The 19,772-nt window shown below is 37.7% G+C and overlaps 2 pseudogenes across 2 annotated transcripts in view; one reads left to right on the forward strand and one right to left on the reverse strand.

Annotated features, from left to right (window-relative positions):
- Nucleotides 1-9,616: 9,616 nt before the first annotated feature.
- On the forward strand, nucleotides 9,617-10,759 carry LOC309652181 (ferritin light chain pseudogene; annotated as a pseudogene). The gene has a single exon. The product of its transcript is annotated as a ferritin light chain pseudogene (transcript).
- Nucleotides 10,760-12,632: 1,873 nt separating this feature from the next.
- Nucleotides 12,633-19,772, reverse strand: part of LOC309652066 (mitogen-activated protein kinase 6 pseudogene) — a 52,735-nt pseudogene continuing 45,595 nt past the window's right edge. The window contains exon 4 of the transcript XR_014268785.1: nucleotides 12,633-17,966. The product of XR_014268785.1 is annotated as a mitogen-activated protein kinase 6 pseudogene (transcript). The remainder of the gene's footprint in view (nucleotides 17,967-19,772) is intronic.

Here is a 19,772-nt window from a genome sequence, read left to right on the forward strand (position 1 = left end):
ATACCGGCTTATAAATTGAATTATTATGCTAAAGAGTGGATATTTTGTTAAATAAAAGTAAAAAACAACAAATAGTATAATAAGTATTTGAATATTTTTACCAGACAAAATGTCCTTTGATATTTAAGTTCATGATTAACTTTTTTAAACATACTGCAGACTTAAGAAGTCAAAAAGGTCTTTATAGTTTCATCTAATTTAAATTCTTTGCACTCATAAAAAGTCATGCCACCCCGTAGATGAAAATCTACCCAAAATCCATCATACACATCCAAAATATATTTCACAATCTCCTTTATTAATGCATGCAAACATTAAAACTACAACCTCGATGATTAAATAATGTCAGAAACAGACTCAAGAAATAAGGATTTCGAGAGGGCTCGCGCCAGGGGGTGCTTCCCAGAGCTTCTGCTGCTAGTGTCCTTGCCCTCGCGGTGGGACACAGCCACCCCCCGCCCCTGCAGGAGACCCTCCAACACTAGCAGGAAGCTTACAAGTTCGCTACCAGCTAAGCAAGGAAGAAACCCATGTATTCACCATTGATACAGAGAACTTTGCCAACAGAAGACTGCACCACCTGAAGATTAACCGAGAGGGCAGAGGGCTTACCATTCAGATGGATCAGCAACTCTGACTCAGTTATAACTTCTCCTCAGAGGTTGAGTTCAGGGCTGTCAGGTCCCTCACCTTGGGCGAAGTCACAGAGAATCTTGGATTGGATTCTGAAGTTGCTAAAGCAAACACCCTGGGTTTTGTTGGCTATCTGGCTTCAGTCCAATACAAGCACATAGCACCACTGAAGGCAGCCCTGCGCCATGTCACCACCGCACCTGTAACCATCCAAGGGATCTTGACAGAATCCAACTGTGGCTCGATGATGGATTCGGATGTGAATGCAGTAACCGCGGTGCATTCTTCATCAGATCTTTTTGAGAAGACAGATGAGAGGGAACCACTCACCAACGCAGTGCAAAGTGACTCGGCTCTCATCGGAGGAGTAATAGCAGTGGTGATATTCATCATCTTCTCCATCATCGGCACCATGAGCCGCTTCCTTTACCACCATAAGCAGTCACATCGTACCAACCAGATGAAGGAGAAGGAATATCCGGAAATTTGGACAGTTCCTTTAGAAATGACACTGATTTTCAAAACACAGTGAGTGAGTGTAAGCAGGAATATTTCATCTGAAAAACTGCAGGGCCACCTCATACTCTTTCTTTGTTGTTCATTTTTGGTTTCTCCTTCTCCTCTTTCTCCTATTTTTTCATTTTGGTCATTCTCTTTCCCTGTTTTCCTTTTATTTTTGGAACACACCTGCATTCACCATAGCATCTATCCCCTCGAACCAGCCCAGAATACCAGGCAGCTATGGCCACTGCCTTCCTCTGTGACAAACTTATCATGGTGAAAATGATCGTTCAACAGACTGATTACTTTAGACAAGGAAGAGACACATGTGTGCACATGTCCATATTCAGTTCCGTATTTCCACTTTCTAAGATGCAGCCTTCAGTTCTGCAACCATTCAGTCTTGCAGGCTTACCTTGAACCTGAGCTCTGTGACTTCGGCATGAAACAGTCATCCTCAACACCCTCCCCCATTTCATGTCCACCCCGACCAGGGAGCTCAGGGTACCAAAAGAAGATGCTAGGGCCTGGTTTGTGTCAGTGGCACTTTAAAAGGAACAAGAGAGGTTTGTTGTGTGTTAATTTTCCCCCCACAGGAAGCCCATTACCCTAACTCATCATCATTGTTCGCTCTGACTCATCCCCTGAGTATTTTCAAATATAGGATTCCTGATAGCCGTGAGCTATTGCTTTGTTCCTTTCTTACCACTCTCTCCTGGGGCTGACACTTTAGAGCAGCACACAATAGCATAAACCTAGGGGAAGCATGGAAAATAGTCGCTTGAAACTAGGAGGTAAAAAGAAAGCTGCTAGGAAGTAGATGTTCTATAACTTAACAAATGCCTCTTCCAGTTTTGTGGGAAATGCTAGCTAGGTTATTCCTGGGATTATTATACTGATATATATATATCAGTATATATATATAATAATATATATTATTATACAGTATAATATATATATATTATACTAATTCCTGGTATTAGTATACTGATATATATATACATATATATATCGTTGCTGCAGCAAAAGCAATTCAAATAAAAGTCTAAATTAGCACTTGGTTCCATGAAAGAGCTTAAACCATCTTAACTCAGCTTTAAGGAAAAACAAAAACAAAGCAAAACAAACAAACAAACAAAAAACTGCATGAAAGCAAAGAAATCCCAAACAGAATTCTTTCCTTCCCTCCACTCACTAAAGATCTGGTGAAGAAAGTAAACACAGGTTTCACATTTTAGAATAGACATAATAATCCACGTCTGTCCACTGAGCCATTTCTCTAGGAGGTTTAGGATGAACTGATGTATGAGGCATTCTGACTAGCTCCAGGGATCCCCCACTGCTTAATTTGAGAGGAGCTCTTAAGTTCCACAGCACATCACATTTTCAAATCCGCTTCATCCTATGTCTATAAAGGCTCCCACACACTTCTTTCTGCAGGCATAAACTCCCAGACGAGGCAGTGACACATTTCAGGGCATTTGCCCCTTTTGACACAAAAACATCCATGAAACACAGTCATTCCTTCAAGAAGTTATCTTGGGCTCATGCATGAGGTGGTGGTACGAATCCTGGTGATTTTGCTGTAGTGATATTCCTCACTCTTTGCCTCTGGTCCAGCTTCAGGAAAAAGATGAGGGGGAAAGGATATAAATGCTCCAGTAGGCTGTGAATGCGAATAGAATGGTCCACAGACGTGGAAAGTACTTGCTGATTCCCTTTACAAGACAGACTCGATTTGCATCCCATCTTGTTCTCCGTGTGTCTGTCGCTTCTGACTATTTAACACTTTCCTGCATGATAAGGCTCACAAGGAGGAATTCCTCAGCTTCACCCCATTTCAGGTCTATTCCAGGCTTTTCTTTCAGTGTCAGAGCACGTGGGGTAAGGATTTTGTTTGTAATCATATTTCTCAACTTGAAGATGTTGTTCCAAATACACCCTCTCCTTTTAAAAAAAAAAGAAATAAGGATTTGGAAACTCTTGAAGACAAGTTGGTGGAGGAGGCCCATTAATACTGTCATAAATTTCTTCCAGGATAGGATAAAATAGTCGAGCAAAAAACGCTATCCCCATCCTGGAGACTGGTTCATCGGATTGAACCCAAATTCACAAATCTGAAGTACCAAATAACAGTTCAAACATGGAGTATCTGGACAGTCCAAGGAAGCTTTTTGTGCTGGTAGTGACGTAACTTCAGGTGTTTTTGCTAGTCTTGATAGTCACTCTCGAGAGAAGATACCACAGGAGAAGATTTTAATGCAGAGAAATCTAGACCTGAGATGAGATATGGAAGACCCAAAGTAGATATTCTGCTTCCACACAACCTATGTCATTCCAGAATGACAAGTTATATCTCTACCAAAGATCTTTTTCTGTAGCAAGAATGTTGGAACCTATGCAGTGAGACCAGCTGCTAAGCAGCTCGGCCACAGAGGGCAAGAGCTGGTTGTTAGAAGCTCCTAGTACACTACTAGGTCTGTCTCTCATTGGTCCAGAATCTGGGTGGGGCTTATTATGTCAATAATCGGAAATTGTGACACCATAGAACACGTAGAGACTGACATCTGTGTTATTAACTGAGCTATGTGAAACATTACATTACAAACAAACATTACTAAGGCAGACTGTAACTTCAAGAAGTTTACAGTATACCAGAAGAGATAAAAAGAAAAATACAGCAAAATATAGATATTAAGATACAGATGTACTCAGGGTACCATGGGAAGATATAGGAAGGAATAATTAACTCTGTATGTTAATTACTAAAACTAAACTAAACTACTAAACTCTGCAGTTTTACAAAGGGCTTCCCAAATGAAGTACTGTCGCAGCTGGGTCTTTAATTATGTGTAGGAGTTTGTCTAGTGGACCAGGAAAAGGATCTGAAGAAGGGGTATTTTACAGATGTCATTCTAGGCATTCCAGTCCTTTCCCTAACTAAAATAAAGTTTTACTTATCCTTGCCAGGTTTTCCAGATATACATTCAAAATGTACAAAGGTATGGGAGAATGAAAGTGGAAAAATGGCTAGAGATGGGATTGGAGTAAAAAGCAAAATATTAGATCTCAGAGAAGTAATTCTTCATGACATAGGTATGACCTCTTTACTTAGGTTTTATACTTGATGGGATGAGGAAATATCTGGGCAAGAACACTTGTAAACCATAACTAATGTTGTATTTCTTAGAAAGCTAAGCAAAATTAACTATTTAATGAAATCCTATAGATTTATTTTTATAATGCATGTAATATTCTTAGTGACTTTCCTGTGAAGTCGTGGAACCTAAAACTATACCTAGTCAGTGCTACAAATTTGTAGGACAACAGACCATTTTATATGATTAATTAGCAGGAAGTTAAAATGTGACTTGAGTACTAAGAATATACAGTAATATTAGGTAATCAACATCTAAAATGTTATGCAGGTATTAATACCATGACAATATAATAACAAAACATAAATTCTCCTCATCCAAAATGGAGCCATGCATTGTTCAAATTACTGGCTGAAAGAAATCTTGTGTTCATCAAGTTCCACAAAGAAAATTATATAATAAATAGTATTCTGTTTTGTAAACAGTCCTTTCCCTAACTAAAATAAAGTTTTACTTATCCTTGCCAGGTTTTCCAAAGAATACAGTCAGCCCTTTGTATCTGCGGGTTCTTCATCTGCAGATTCAACCAACCACAGGTCAAAAATATAAAAAAAAAAAAAAAATTCCAGAAAATTCCAAAAAGCAAAACTTGAATTTGCCACTCAACTGCAACTAGTTACATAGCAATTACATTGTATTTATAACTATTTACATAGCATTTACGTTGTATTAGGTATTAGAACTAAACTAGATATGATTTATGCATTTGGGAGGATTATATGCAAATACTACACCATTTTATGTAAGGGACTTGAGCATCTGCCCAGAGTCCTGGAACCAATCTGAATCCCACCCCCAATACCGAGGAATGACTGTGTTAACTAGTAGAGTGCTTTTTCTATAAGTCTTTCATTTTTATCTGCTTCTACTTAATAGCACTGCCCTATTTTGAGCTATTTGACCATAAATTTCCATTCTGTCTCCTTTCAAAATCAATTTGTAATGTTTAGGAGGGCTAAAGAGATATTCGGATGATGACTTGAAAAAGATATTCTACATCAGGCAATCAGGCCCACCTTTCTCCTTGATACTTTTCCTCAACCCTAAGCTAAAACTAAAAGAATAGCTTTTACCTTAAAGCACCTTAAAGTATCAGAATATGTAAAAATGCTGGAAACTGGTCTTAGCATTTCACACAAGTCCTATAAAATCAAACAAAAAGAAATCTAAAACCCTACCAGAAATTAATAAAGAGTATTGGATGCATGGTAGAACTTTTAAATGTTTATAAAAACTACAATGATGTGACTAGAATGAGAAACAATACTAAAGTTTGTCAACCCAAAGGACCACAAACTATAAAGAGGCCAAAAGGCAGTTTATTTGGGGTCTTAGAATTGCTATTCTGGGATCACAGATTCCAGAGGAACACAGAATAGTGTCCCATCAGAGGAAATGGATAGGGGTTTTTACGGGAAAAAGCAGGAAGCTCACGCAGGCTTACATTACACAAGTTGTTTCCCAAGAATGTGGATTGGAGGATAAATTTGTTCTATAAATACAATTGGGTTATTGAGCATATCTCATCTATTACTACGGAAAGGTATGTTTTCTCTAGTTCAGAAAAAGTACAGTTCTCAGCATTTTTCTTTCCTTTTGGCAGCTCAGCAACTATTCAGCAGTTTTATTTAGACTGTTCAGCAAAAGTTCAGCATAAGCAGTGAACATGGAGGTCCTCGGGTCACGTCTCAGTCATTCCTGACCTTGCTCCTTTCACATGTTCAACCTAAGTTCTATCTCCTCGGTTAGGATGGAAAAGTGGTAAAAGGAGATCTTGACTCACTCTCAATCTTGCTTTCCAACTTCCTGATATGACAAGGGAAGCTGGAAGACTAGAAAATCTCCATTAATCTAAAAAACTGGCAGTAGAGAAAGTACAGAATACTATATCGTTGGCGTATATACGCCAAATGTGGGAATAAACATTTTTTAAAGCACATTACTGTAAATTCACAGAGCCACATGATTTTTATAGCTACTCTTATAATTTGACAAAAATTAAGAGCGGGTCTACTGTAATCAACTTCCTACATCTCAATATAAAGTTCTTCCTTCCAGCTCTGTAACTCCTTCATTCACAAATATTGTGTTCTATGACATCATTGCAGATCTCCTTGACTTTTTGTCCAACTCTCTTGCTTCCTCCAAACTTCACTTTCTTCCCTTTCCAGACTTCTCTGAGAAGACATACCTTATAAACCTGGGGAGAGTTAAGTTTATCATACTCAGTATTTCCAGAATATCATGTGCACTGCCTCTGTCATGGCACTTAACTCACTGTAGTGAAATTTTTGTTTGCATGTTTGTCTCTCCATTATACAGTGAATCCCTAGTTATTAACATAGAAAAATTCTCAATGAAACACAATACAAATTGAATTAACAGGGTGAAGTCATGGCTTTTAATATGTATATTCAAATCCAAATTATCAACTGCATCACTTTCAGTGTTAATATCACCAAACCTCAGGGGTTTTTGGCTTTGATCTGTAACTAATTTATAAGGTTATTGTGATGCATAAATGATATAATCTGTAAAGTTTCCTGGAAAAAAAATATACCTAACTAATGCTAGTTTCTTTTTATATAATGAATTTAAGGATTTTTAAACATATTATGAAATATATAAATATGGCATTGCAATAGGTTAAACACAGTAAACTATAATTAATTCTGGTAGAGCCTGAAAATCATTTACTTCAATGCATATTTCTAATAAACATTTTTCAAAGATGGAAATAGAAAAGTCATTTCTTAATATATTCTAAGTCAACAGCCAGTATAATAATAATGTGTGGATGTAGGATTAAACATATAAAAACATTTTTTAAAAAGTTAAAAGTACAGCAATAGGTCATACTATTTATGATAGATGAGACATCAAAATCAATGATAAAAGAAAACATGTTAGATAAATTTAGATTCTCGCCTCATTTCACACAAGAAAATAAATTCTAGGAAGATTAAAAAGTTGACTATTTAAAACCTATCCAAGTAAACACAAGAAGAAATTGAAAAGGATATTTAGCCAACTATTGGATATTTACCTAACATCTAAGACAAGGAAACCATAGGTGATTACACAAATGAGAAGACTGAGAGATTTGGCTACATAAAAATATAACATTTCTGACTATAGCAACATTTTTTTTAAATGTAAAGTAGAACATAACTAATTATCAGAGAAATGCAAATCAAAACTACAATCAGGTATGGCCTCACACTGGTCAGAATGGCTATCATCAAAAAGACTACAAACAATAAATGCTGGAGAGGGTGTGGAGAAAAGGGAGCCCTCTTGCACTGTTGCTGGGAATGTAAATTGGTACAACCACTAGGGAGAACAGTATGGAGGTTCCTTTAAAAACTAAAAATAGAAATACCATATGATACAGCAATCCCAATCCTGGGCAGATATCCGGAGAAACCATAAATCGAAAAGATACATGCACCCCAATGTTCACTGCAGCACTATTTACAATAGCCAAGACATGGTAGCAAACTAAATGTCCCTTGCCAGAGGAACAGATAAAGATGTGGTATATATATATATATATATATATATATATATATATATATATATATATATATATATATATATATATATATATATATACAATTGAATATTCCTCAGCCATAAAAAAAGAACAGAATAATGCCATTTGCAGCAACACAGACCTAGAGATTATCATATTAAGTGAAGTCAGACAGAAAATGACAAATATATATCACTCATATGTGGAATCTAATTTTAAAAATGATACAAATGAACTTATTTACAAAAGAGAAACAGACTTACAGATATCGAAAACAAACTTACGGTTACCGAAAGGGAAACATCATGGGGGGGGATAAATCAGGAGCTTGGGATTAACATACACACACCACTATATATAAGATAGATAACCAACAAGGCCCTATTGTATAGCACAGGGAACTCTACTCAATATTCTGTGATAACCTATATGAGAAAAGAATATGAAAAAGAATGAATATATACATATGTATAAATGAATCACTTTGCTATACATTTGAAACACAACACTGTAAATCAACTATACTCCAATAAAATTTTTTAAAAAACATAAAGTAGACTGGGATAAAATAATTGCAGCAAGAAACAAACATAACCAAAATTACAAGATAAAGCAACGACTGACATAAAATATTTGTCTCAAATATTTAACAACTGTGTTAAAATACTATATTATAAAATACACCTATAGGTTTATTTAGAAGAACAGTGTATAATGCATCCCCTAGATACTGGGAAATGAATATGAACATGATGTTTCCATATTCTCATTCATGCTTCTATTCAAAATCACCATTTCCATTCTGTGTATTAGTAATATGATCTCAGTGTGCAAAATTTTCTACAATTTCTAAACTGTGAGATTATAAAATTTTAAGATGTGTTTATAACACAAAAATTATATGTGGATATCAGTCTTTAGTCCTTCCAAAATTCTCTCTTCCTTAAAAGCAACAAGAAATTTTACAAAAATTGTCAGAATCAACTAATTCAGGACTCTGGAAGTTATTTAAAAGCTCAAAGCAATCCAGGGAGTGTTTATTCAAAAAAAATGACTGAATTTTGGTAAGAACAACAGTCTCTGTAGCATTTTAACTTGCCCTATTTCATTACCCCTCTCAGGCTCCGGGGTAGCCTTGAAAACCAAGAGCCTGCAATCTCAGTGCAAACTAGCAGCCCAATACCCACCAGAGGGAACAGAGCTAGCACACTCCTTCAGAGCCTCATTTCCAGAGAATTGTCATTATTTGACATGTCCGGTGGTCCCCTGGAAGAATTAACACCAAGTCTTCAAAAACTTTTTCAAAAATTTTTTTAAAAAGAGAAATTCTTCCCTACTCTTTTTATGAGACTGATAATATCCTGATACCAAAACCAGACAAAAATAGCATAAGGGAAAAAACTATATAAATCAATATCCTGTATGAATATAGAAGCAAACATCCTCAACGAAATACTAGCAAATATATGAAAAAGGTTGGACACCAATAAAATGGGTATTGGGCTTCCCTGGTGGCGCAGTGGTTGAGAGTCTGCCTGCCAATGCAGGAGACACGGGTTTGAGCCCTGGTCTGGGAAGATCCCACATGCCGCGGAGCAACTGGGCCCGTGAGCCACGATTACTGAGCCTGCGCGTCTGGAGCCTGTGCTCCGCAACGAGAGAGGCCGCGATAGTGAGAGGCCCGCGCACCGCGATGAAGAGTGGCCCCCGCTTGCCGCAACTAGAGAAAGCCCTCGCACAGAAACGAAGACCAAACACAGCCAAAAATAAATAAATAAATAAATTTTAAAAAATAATAATAATAAAAATAATAAAATGGGTATTATCCCAGAAATGCAAAGTTGGGGCAGGGCGCTCAGCCGTCCCCCGGATCTGTCTTTTGCTTCAACAGTGTTTGGGCAGAACAGACCCAGGGACGCCTCTTGCTCCAGCTTCCAACCACCCTCCAACCACCCTCCAACCTTTTTCCCAGTCGCAACTTTTGGAATCAGCCACTCAGCCATCCTCAGCTTTCGGAACCAGCCAACGCCATTTTTTGAGCTTAACTCCGTATTACCGATTAACCACAAGCTCCCAGATTCCTCAGAATTATTCCACTGAGGTGGAGGCTGCCATCAACCGCCCAGTTGACATGCACCTGGGTCCTCCTACACCTACCTCTCTCTGGGCTTCTATTTCCACCACGAGGATGTGGCTCTGGAGAGCGTGGGCCACTTTTTCTGCGAATTGGCCGAGGAGAAGCACGAGGGCACCCAACGTCTCTTGAAAATGCAAAACCAGCGCAGCAGCCGCACGCCCTTCCAGGACGTGCAGAAGCCGTCCCAAGATGAGTGGGGTAAAATCCAGGACGCTATGGAAGCTGCCATTCTCATGGAGAAGAACCTGAGCCAGGCCCTTGCGGACCCGCAGGCCCTGGGTTCTGCCGGCGCAGACACGCACCCCTGTGACTTCCGGGAGAGCCGCTTCCTGCAGGAGCAGCTGAAAATCATCAAGAAGATGGCGACCACCCGACTAACCTCCGCAGGCTGGCTGGTCCCAGGCTGGGCTCGGCCAGTATCTCATTGAAAAGCTCACCCTCAAGCACAACTCGGAGCCTCCAGAGCCCAGAGGCCTTTGAGGAACCCCCCTGGTGTCAGGGCTTCTGCCTGAAGCCCCTCTCTGCAGCCACTAGGCAGCTTTTTAACCACCCTGGAGCCTCCGCCCAAGCCTTGGACCAAATGGAAACAATAAAGCTTTTTGCAGCAAAAAAAAAAAAAAAAAAAAAAAAGCAAAGTTGGTTTAACCTGTGAAAATCAATCAATATAATGCCCCTTATTAACAGAATAAAGGGGAAAACACTACCTGATTACCTTAATAGACTCAAAAAAGCATTTGACAAAATCCAACCCCGTTTTGTGATAAAAACAGCAAACTAGAAATAGAAGGGAACTTCCTCAGCCTGATCAAGAGCTTTGTGTAAAAGTGAAGGATACGTGAATATGCGTTTGTTGTGTTCATTTGAATTACAGAGCTTTGATTCCTATTGAAAATAGAGGATCTCAGTACCTAATGAAATGAAACTTCAAATGTTCAAATTCACCATGAAATTTTCTTAGTGGCTTGGGTGAAATGCTGTTTAAATTCCTTTCTCTTTTGAATACTAATGTCCTTCAAAAATCTAATAACCATCCTTACTAAAGGTTTCTGCTTATCTGATGCAGCAAAGCAGAAATCTTTTTCGAGTGCCTGGATTATTTTTCAATTCCCAACCTGACCCTAATATATAGAGAATTAGTTCTATCCCTGATAATTCCAAGCAGCAACATTGAATATAATACTGAATCATCTTTACAATAGCCAGGTCATGGAAACAACATAAATGCCCATCGACAGATGAATGGATAAAGAAGATATGGTACATATATACAATGAACTATTACTCAGCCATAAAAAGGAATGAAATTGGGTCATTTGTAGAGACGTGGATGGACCTAGAGACTGTCATACAGAGTGAAGTAAGTCAGAAAGAGAAAAACAAATATCATATATTAACGCATATATGTGGACTCTAGAAAAATGGTACAGATGAACCGGTTTGCAAGGCAGAAATAGAGACACAGATGTAGAGAACAAATGTATGGACACCAAGGGGGGAAAGCTGGAGGGGGGGGAGGGTTGGTGTGATGAATTGGGAGATTGGGGTTGACATATATACACTAACATGTATAAAATACATAACTAATAAGAACCTGCTGTATAAAAAAATAAAATAAAATTCAAAAAAAAGTATTTAGCTCTGAAGCAAAAAAAAAAAAGATATTTTAAGAATAAAGTTGTATTACTAAAAAAATACTGAATCATCTCCATCAATCCTCAACCACACCTCAGTTCCCCCTTCCTAGCCCTCGAGGTCAGGTGTTGGCTAACTACATCCATGTGCCAAATCCTGCTGACTACTGGTATTGATAAATAACGTTTTCCCGGAATACAATCACACGCATTCTTTCAAGGATCGCCTATGGCTGCTTTCAACCTACAAAAGTAGAGTTGAGTAGCTGCGAAGACTAAAATATGTATTACTTAGCCCTTTACAGAAAATGTTTGCCATTCTCTGGTTTAAGATGCCGTTTGAAACTCCCAAGTTTTTCCTTGTTTGTTTTTTGGTTTTGTTTTGTTTCTCCATTGGCTTTCTTCTCTCTTAATTGCTGCATGTGAAAAAAAATAAAATGCCCTTCTACTCCATGTGTGCTTTTCTTTTGTCCAGTTTATTTATTTAATTAGTTTTTCATCTTATATTTCTCACTATACTATAAAATCATGAGAACAAGTATAATGTTTGCCTTCTGTATCATTATCTCCATCTACCTACTATATATTAAGAACTTAATATTTATTAAATACATAAATCAATGGCACATCAGTAAAACACCTTAAACTTATTTTGGAACAGGGAAGAGAATAAATCCATAAATTAATAAAATATACCAGTTCTCCTAAAATTCATTTCAATACATTTCTACCATATTAATAATTCATACTAATAATTTGAGTAATGTATTACTCTGAAAAGAACAAGCCTATTATACAATGTAGTAGTTACTTCAATACTTGGCTCCTGAAACATATTGTCACTGGTTTTGTGGGGTTTTTTGTTTTGTTTATTTTTACATTTAACCTAATTTTATTCATGCTTGCCTTGGGATGGGGAATAGGTCATTCAGTAAAAACATACAGTAGAAACAAAATATGTCTTATCATGTACAACTTTTAAACTACAATAATTATGTACCTTAATTACTTCCATGCACACACGTCTAACATTACAGTTTTCTTTTTAAATAAACACAATTAAGACTTCTAGGAGCATTTTATAATAAAGTAATTCCTAATTTTTCTTTGTAGATAGATCAAGTACCTCCAAAATACAAATTCCTATACACAGTGAGCGCTTTACTTAAAATGAATACTTAAGTAAATTAAGTACATGGACAGCCTCAGGATAAACTGACATATATTCAGCTAAGTAGACAACAAACCATAGTGCCAAATGGAAAAAGTGTATTTGCAAATAAATTTCAAAAACTAAGTTAACTTTTTAGAATTAAATACAGAAAATATATTGATTTGCTAAAATAAATAAGATGTGATGTAGTAACACTTCACTATAAAGAATGCATACCAGAACATTTATAAATGGTGAGTGAATCTTATTAAGAATAGTTTACTGCAATAAACGCTGGCTAAATAGAAGTGCATATTGTGAAGCACTATGGGTGGTATATGTTTTGCCATATACTTCTGTTACCTTGAGGTAGATAACACATGTGTACCAAATTCAGCATTCATTTTCAGTTGCTGCTGGTATCATGTGTTTTTAAGAAATGTGCACAGCATGAAAAACTTGAAAATACTCAAGAATGAAAAATATTTTAAGAAAAAAATAGATATTTTCATGCAATTATGTCCAGTCTCACTGTGTAAATTTCAAGGCAAGATTTTTGTTTCCTGTAAAGCAGATCATTGTTCTATGAGAGAATGTTTTTTACTTGTCTTAGTGCATTTCTTTTGTCTCCTCCCGCATTGCATTATTTTGCTCTATTCTTTATTTTTGTGTGCAAATGACATGCCAGTTAAAATGAAAACCATCTCACATGTAGAAAAAAAGTCTGGATTTTAAAAACCAAGAAAAAAATCCTTTCTAAATGACACCATCTGATTCAAGTAAAAAAATGACTTAAGCACTAGTAATAACAAAGACAAAACACATTTCATGAAGAATACAAAAAGAAATGTCTGCTGAGTGTTTTAGTTCAGATGCTTCAGAATGCTGCTGTATGTTTTATGAGAAATCTGAGGGGAAGATTTCATAGCAGGAGGTGTTAATGCGGCCTGTATTGACTTAAGTGGTGACCCGACTGGACTGTGAAACTGTGGGATGCCTATGGGTTCAAGCTGCTTGTTAAAGAGGAACTCCCCACTGTTGTTCAGAAATCCTTCCTCACTTCCTCTCTCCCCAAGCTTCCCATCCTCTACCGGCTCAGTTTCTAGCATTTCAATATCTTCTTCCTTGCTAAAGAACTTGTCCAGGTAACTGGGGTAAGTGTTTTCCTTTTCAATTTGCTCATCCTTCCTTACCTCACAACAAAACTGATTTATGAGAAAACAGACCTCCCCACCACCCACAAACTGGCTATCCCAAGAAGACTGGTACAAGCCTTCTAACTGAGCCAAATTGGCCATTCCTTTTTCCTGTTTTTCTTGGCTTACTGACTTTGATATCAAACTTTTCAATTCTAGTTGGGACACTGAGCTATTCAAGTCATTTAATTTGTCATCAACAGCAGTAGGCTCATGTTGTGAACTAAGTTGAATAGTTCCTGCAATAAAGGAATCAAAATCAAATCCCTGATTCTTTTCCCTTTCTTTTTCAGCTACTTGCTGTGATGCTACTGGACTTTAACCAATCCATTCCTTTCACATTTTGACTTGCCTTTCTTATCAGATTTTTCTTTGCTTTGTTCTTTCTGATAAGCGTGGGTTCATAGTAATGATTAACTTCACTCTCTCTCCAAACTAAGTTATCTAACAATGATGATGACCTCGTTTTGTAGTTACCAGTATGGCTACACTCCAGATCACAATATTTGTTTTCATGATGATCTGGGTATTGCCAACAAGGCTCAGTAGAGTAATTGGTGTCAAAAGCAGGATCCTCCAAATACTTTTCACTATCTCCATCCAAATATTTTTGAGATCAACTTGTACTTCTTCATCAGTGACGTCGGACAGAGCTCTTGGGTCAAGCTGAACTTCATCAATATCAAAGTTGTTATGTATAGGCCAATCATGCTCTGAAAATTGACAATCATGGTACCCTTCCCAGTTATAAATGTGACTATGAGTTTCATCCATAAGCAAAATATCATCAACTTCATCTTTAATATGAAAAGGATGACCGGAAATTGGCTCATCCATTGGAAAAGAATAAATGCTCATGTAAGGATGAGAAAGCACTTCTTCTGCTGTCAACCGATCCATGGGGCTAAATGTCAAAATTTGTTCCAGGAAATCTAGTGCTTCTCGACTGATTCCGGGAAGCAGCTGAGTTAAGGGTTTGTGTGGCCCAGTCATGTCATTTCTAATGTAAACTGGAATTATGCTGAGAAGCTCCTGTCAATCTTCCTCATGTACAACAGGAATAGACTCTAAAATCAGCTGCATCTGTTCAAGTTCATGTGTACCTGCAAAGAGGGTTTTACCAGGCAGCATTTCAGCAAAGATGCAGCCTGCAGCCCACATGTCAATGGCTTTAGTATAATTATTAGGAGAAAGTAAAAGAGGTGGGGATCTGTACCATTTAGGAACCAGTCCTTCAGAAAGATGACCTTTATGGGAATAAGGGGGATCCATGATCCGTGCAAGACCAAAGTCACCTATCTTCAGCACCAAGTCTTCAGTATTAATGAAAAGATTAGCTGGTTTGAGATCTCTGTGCAGTACGTTTGCTGAGTGAATATATTTGAGCCCATGTAGCAGCTGATACATGAAAAGCCTGGCATGCTCTTCCAGTAACGGGCCCTGCTCCAGCACATTAGCCAAGTCTGCCTCCATGTACTCCTGAACAATGTAAACACTGTTCAGTTTGGCAAGAGAGCCCACATCACCTGTTAACGGGCTTCCACTAGGACCAAGAATTTCAAACACCTTCACAATGTTATCATGGTCAAGTCTAAGAATTTTGATTTCACGTAGAGCATGTTTGACACTCTGGGGATCAGTAAGGACAATTTTCTTGATGGTTACTCTTTTGTCACAGTCATTGTCTACAGCAGAAAAAAACCAAGCCATTGCCTCCACAACCCAATGGTTTTAAGTCCATATACCTAGAGCCCAGATTTCATGAGACTTTCAAATTTCTCTGCCATTTTGAAACCCTTACTATTGCCTCTTCCTTTCAAATTGTTGAACTTGTGTAAATAAGGAAGAAAATTGGCATGAAAAGGAAAGATCTTTCAAAAAGGTAGAAAAAATAATAATTTTGCTTCCACAGCAAGGTGGTTTCATTGCATATGCCAACCAGGCCTGTTGAGTTCCCCTTAGATTTAAAGCTCAAAAAGCTCTGCTCATACTGAGAATTAAAAAGATTGCAGTACTCATAGGTGAAGAAAGGGGCAGCAACTCCGCAGACATTTAAAGAAAACATTCAAGAAACTCAAACGGAATGAAATGACATACTATGCACTCAGATTTACTGTGCTGAAGGATTTAACATTTAACAGAAATGTGAATAAATATGCACACAACAGGCTTCTATGAACATTCTACTCACAGTGCAGATACATTCAGCGTTGGACTGGGCCTGAGCGGCATCCTTCTAAGGTGCTGGTAAGCACTATTTCCGTTTTGCTTCTTTTCTTCCTTTGTTGCTGTATATTTCAACAGGAAGCCCTGGGGGCGGTTGGTTAACAAGATGTCTTTTGTTAGTGACCAGGTGGCTCCAGCTCACCACAATCAACGATCAAACCTACCGTCCATCTTACTCTGATACAACGGGACTTCTCCGACTCATCGAGGGAGTGCGGGGCCCACGGACAGCCCCCAGTGTCAGCTCAGGTCTCCGGCTGTGCTGGCGGCAGCGGCGTCAACGAGGCGCGGTTTTGTGTTATTTTAAAGCAAATTTGTGAACGTTTTAGGGAATTTTTTTAAATGGCACTATTTTGATTGTAAACCACAACTTTATAAGTCATATATATGTAAAATATAGTTTGTTTTTATCTATGAAATTGTATGTCAATATTGCTTTCTTTTCCCCTTTAAGAAGCTTTAGAAGGAGTTTCCGTTTTCTGTTAATTAAAATTTCACAGTAACTTTTAATCTATGCTCATTATTCTGCAGAGTAAACTGTTTGAACAGAGAATAAATAAAAACCAAAAAGCTTTGCTAAAACTTAGGATGTGGGGATGTTTGAAAATTGGGCATATGAAAGGCAGTGAATAAGTATTGGTTTCAACCTATGATGTAAAAGAAGGGAGGTCATGGGGGCATTCAAGGTTCACTGGAGTTCACTTGGAGATGTATTGAATATTTTTAAGCTTTGGGTATTTACTGCAAGTAATCAAAAGGATCACTAACTAGAGAAAGCAGATATGAGTATGGGTTACAAATTCACAAACAGCAGTTACTAGGCTGCTCTAATTAAGGCTGTAGATGGTGTCTCTTTGACGTAGCTACTTTGAGTGTTCTAAAATCATGATTGGTACTCAATGCTTTAAGAAATCTGCCTGATACCTGGCAGCATGTTGTTGACACTAGTATCAGTGGCTATTAATTTAGACTTGACTAGATTTTTAGTAAATATTAGTATATAAATTTAAGATAAAAGTAAATTGATTTTACAGGTTTTGTCCTATATCTTTAGTTTAAATATATTGTAGAAAATGTATCCCCCCAAATAGTAAATTAACCAGTAGCCACCAAAAAAGTTAGAAACATTGATCTAAAAATTTCAAATGATAAATTGTTCAGTTAGGGATAAGTTATTCATTACTTGGAATACTAATCTTTAAGAAAATGTGCATTTTAGTATTTATGAATATGTTATTAAGATTTAAAGGATTATTATAAAAAAGCATTATTCAAAAGAACATTTTAGGTTTACTTTGGTCTTTAGTGAACATTAGAATGATGGGGTGGTCATCGTATTTATCATTCAAGTACTTAGGAGAATTACCAAAATTTAATCCTGCTAGTATCATCAAGACTTGATAAATTATGAATCAGATACTTTTTTTTAAATATATTTTCTCCTGTTGAGTTAGCAATCACCTTACATAAATGACACCGTCAAATAGGCTTTTTTTTTTCTTTTGAATATAAAGTACCAGATTATGGGTGTGCCTAATGTATTAAAATGAAGCCAAAACCAAAACCAAAAAATCTAGAGGCATAAATTTAAAGCCACAATAATATCTTATTCTCTTACCTGTATCTTTTCTTTTTCCCGCAGTACTGTGCTAGGGTAGAGCCACATAGTACAAACAGCAGAATTTTTCATTAATGTATACTTGGTTAGGTAGAAAGCACCAGGAAAACACTCATTTCTTCTTTGTCCTTCTCCCTTTCCCACCCAAGATCCATAAAATTGCTGAGTCTTCCATTCTCTGGAGAAAATATAAACAGAGACATGGAAATCATTGCCATATTCCCATAGGGAAAGACTTGAAGCCAACTTGAAAGGAACTAGCTCAACTGCAAATCATAAGGAAAGCTCCAGGGTGGGTGGGTTGTGGGACTATTTCAGGGAAGCAAATCCAGGGTGTTATTCAAAAAGGTATTATACATCATATTGAGCCTTTCAGGTGTCTGGTCCTGGTGGAACTTCAGGTTCACGAATTTTTACAGGTAGAAAAGTTCTCAGAGCTGAGAGGCTTGAGATAAGAAAGTACATAATGCAAAATTTATTCAGCTGAAAGAACGAGGCCGACAGAATCTGTCTCTAGCTAAGTTTCTTACTTATTTCAGAATGTGGTAGTCACACATAGCCACAGAGCAGCGAGTCTCAGGATGATGCTTCTAGACCTATGTTTTTGGCAAATAACTTGTGATACATATAAGATGGTTAATTTCAACTGGGATAACCTGGGATAACTGGGATAAGTGTATGCAGCCCATCTGGGTTCTTCTAGCAATAGAATTGCCTCTACTGTAATATAAGAAGTCCGTGTTTATATTATTTAGAGTGGCTTATATAATTTAGAGGTTTATGTATTTATTTAGTAAGGGTCGACAAAATTGGAAGTGGAACTGGAGAGTGTTTGTAATCCATGATATATCTTGGCATCCATGTCAAGAGAATTTTCTCTTTTTATTTAAGTTGATGGAAAAGTATATTGTTAGAGATAAGGGGTTTAAATTTGAGTAAGAGGTGGGTTATTAGTTACCAGGCTTCTAGATCATGTAGGCCATTAGTAATCACAGCCAGTTCATCGGGAACAGAAGACCAGCTTGGAAGAGGTCACCCAGAAATGGTTCACACAAAGACACATCAAGCGACAAGTCCTTTGACAGAAACTGGAAGGAACTTCATGATGCAGCAGTTAACAGTCACATGGGCGGGGAGGTTGAACATCCTGCATAGTGCTGCCAGGAAATCCCTATTTTATACTAAGAGGGGGCTGGCTGGTTGCATATGTAGGATGTCCCATCTCCCCGCCCACATCGTCGAGACATACCAGACCGCCCACATCATCAGGACATATACCAGAAACACCACTCTGCCTCACTGAAGAACCATAAAATCTACGTGTCAAGGAAGTACAGATGCTGAGCTACATCACTAGAAAGGCATTCTGACAAATCTTCATTAGAGAATAGAGTACTGTTTTCTATGACCTTGGCTCATAAGAGACAGTGGGTGTATGAGTGGATCTGTAAACTCAGGGCCAGTAGGAAATTATTGAACAATAGTAGCCAGATGAAGGACCTGCAGAGTTCCCAGCAACTCCACTAGCCATACAGGTAATGCCTCCAGAATTGCACCTCCTCCTCTCAGCACTACACCCAGGTAGATGAGTTTAGTAGTCGGACATATTTACTTAGGGTGCTCAGAGACAGAGTAGATAGAGGGAGAGAGAATTTAATTCCTACTGCAGAGAGAAGCAAAGGTTATAGCCTAAAAAGCAGCCCAGAATTTCAGGTCTGAGTGTCAAGGTAATACTTTTTTAAATGTCTCAACTTCAGAAGCAGGAGATTTGGGTGCAGTGGCCCAGAGAAGATCCAGTAATTCTAAATCAAGTTCAAGTGGGTGTAAACACAGTCTAGTATCGGGGAAGAATCAAGTTGCAAGGGAGTGGGGGTGATTCCAAGGGAAAAAGTTAGTGGCATTCCCCAAAAGCATTTAGAAGAAATAATTGATGTAAGATGCAGTATCCAATGATATCCAGGAGACTCCATCAAAGGCAAGGTGA

Source organism: Balaenoptera physalus, assembly GCF_965194825.1.
Source record: "Balaenoptera physalus genome assembly, chromosome: X".
NCBI classification, from domain to species: Eukaryota; Metazoa; Chordata; class Mammalia; order Artiodactyla; family Balaenopteridae; genus Balaenoptera; species Balaenoptera physalus.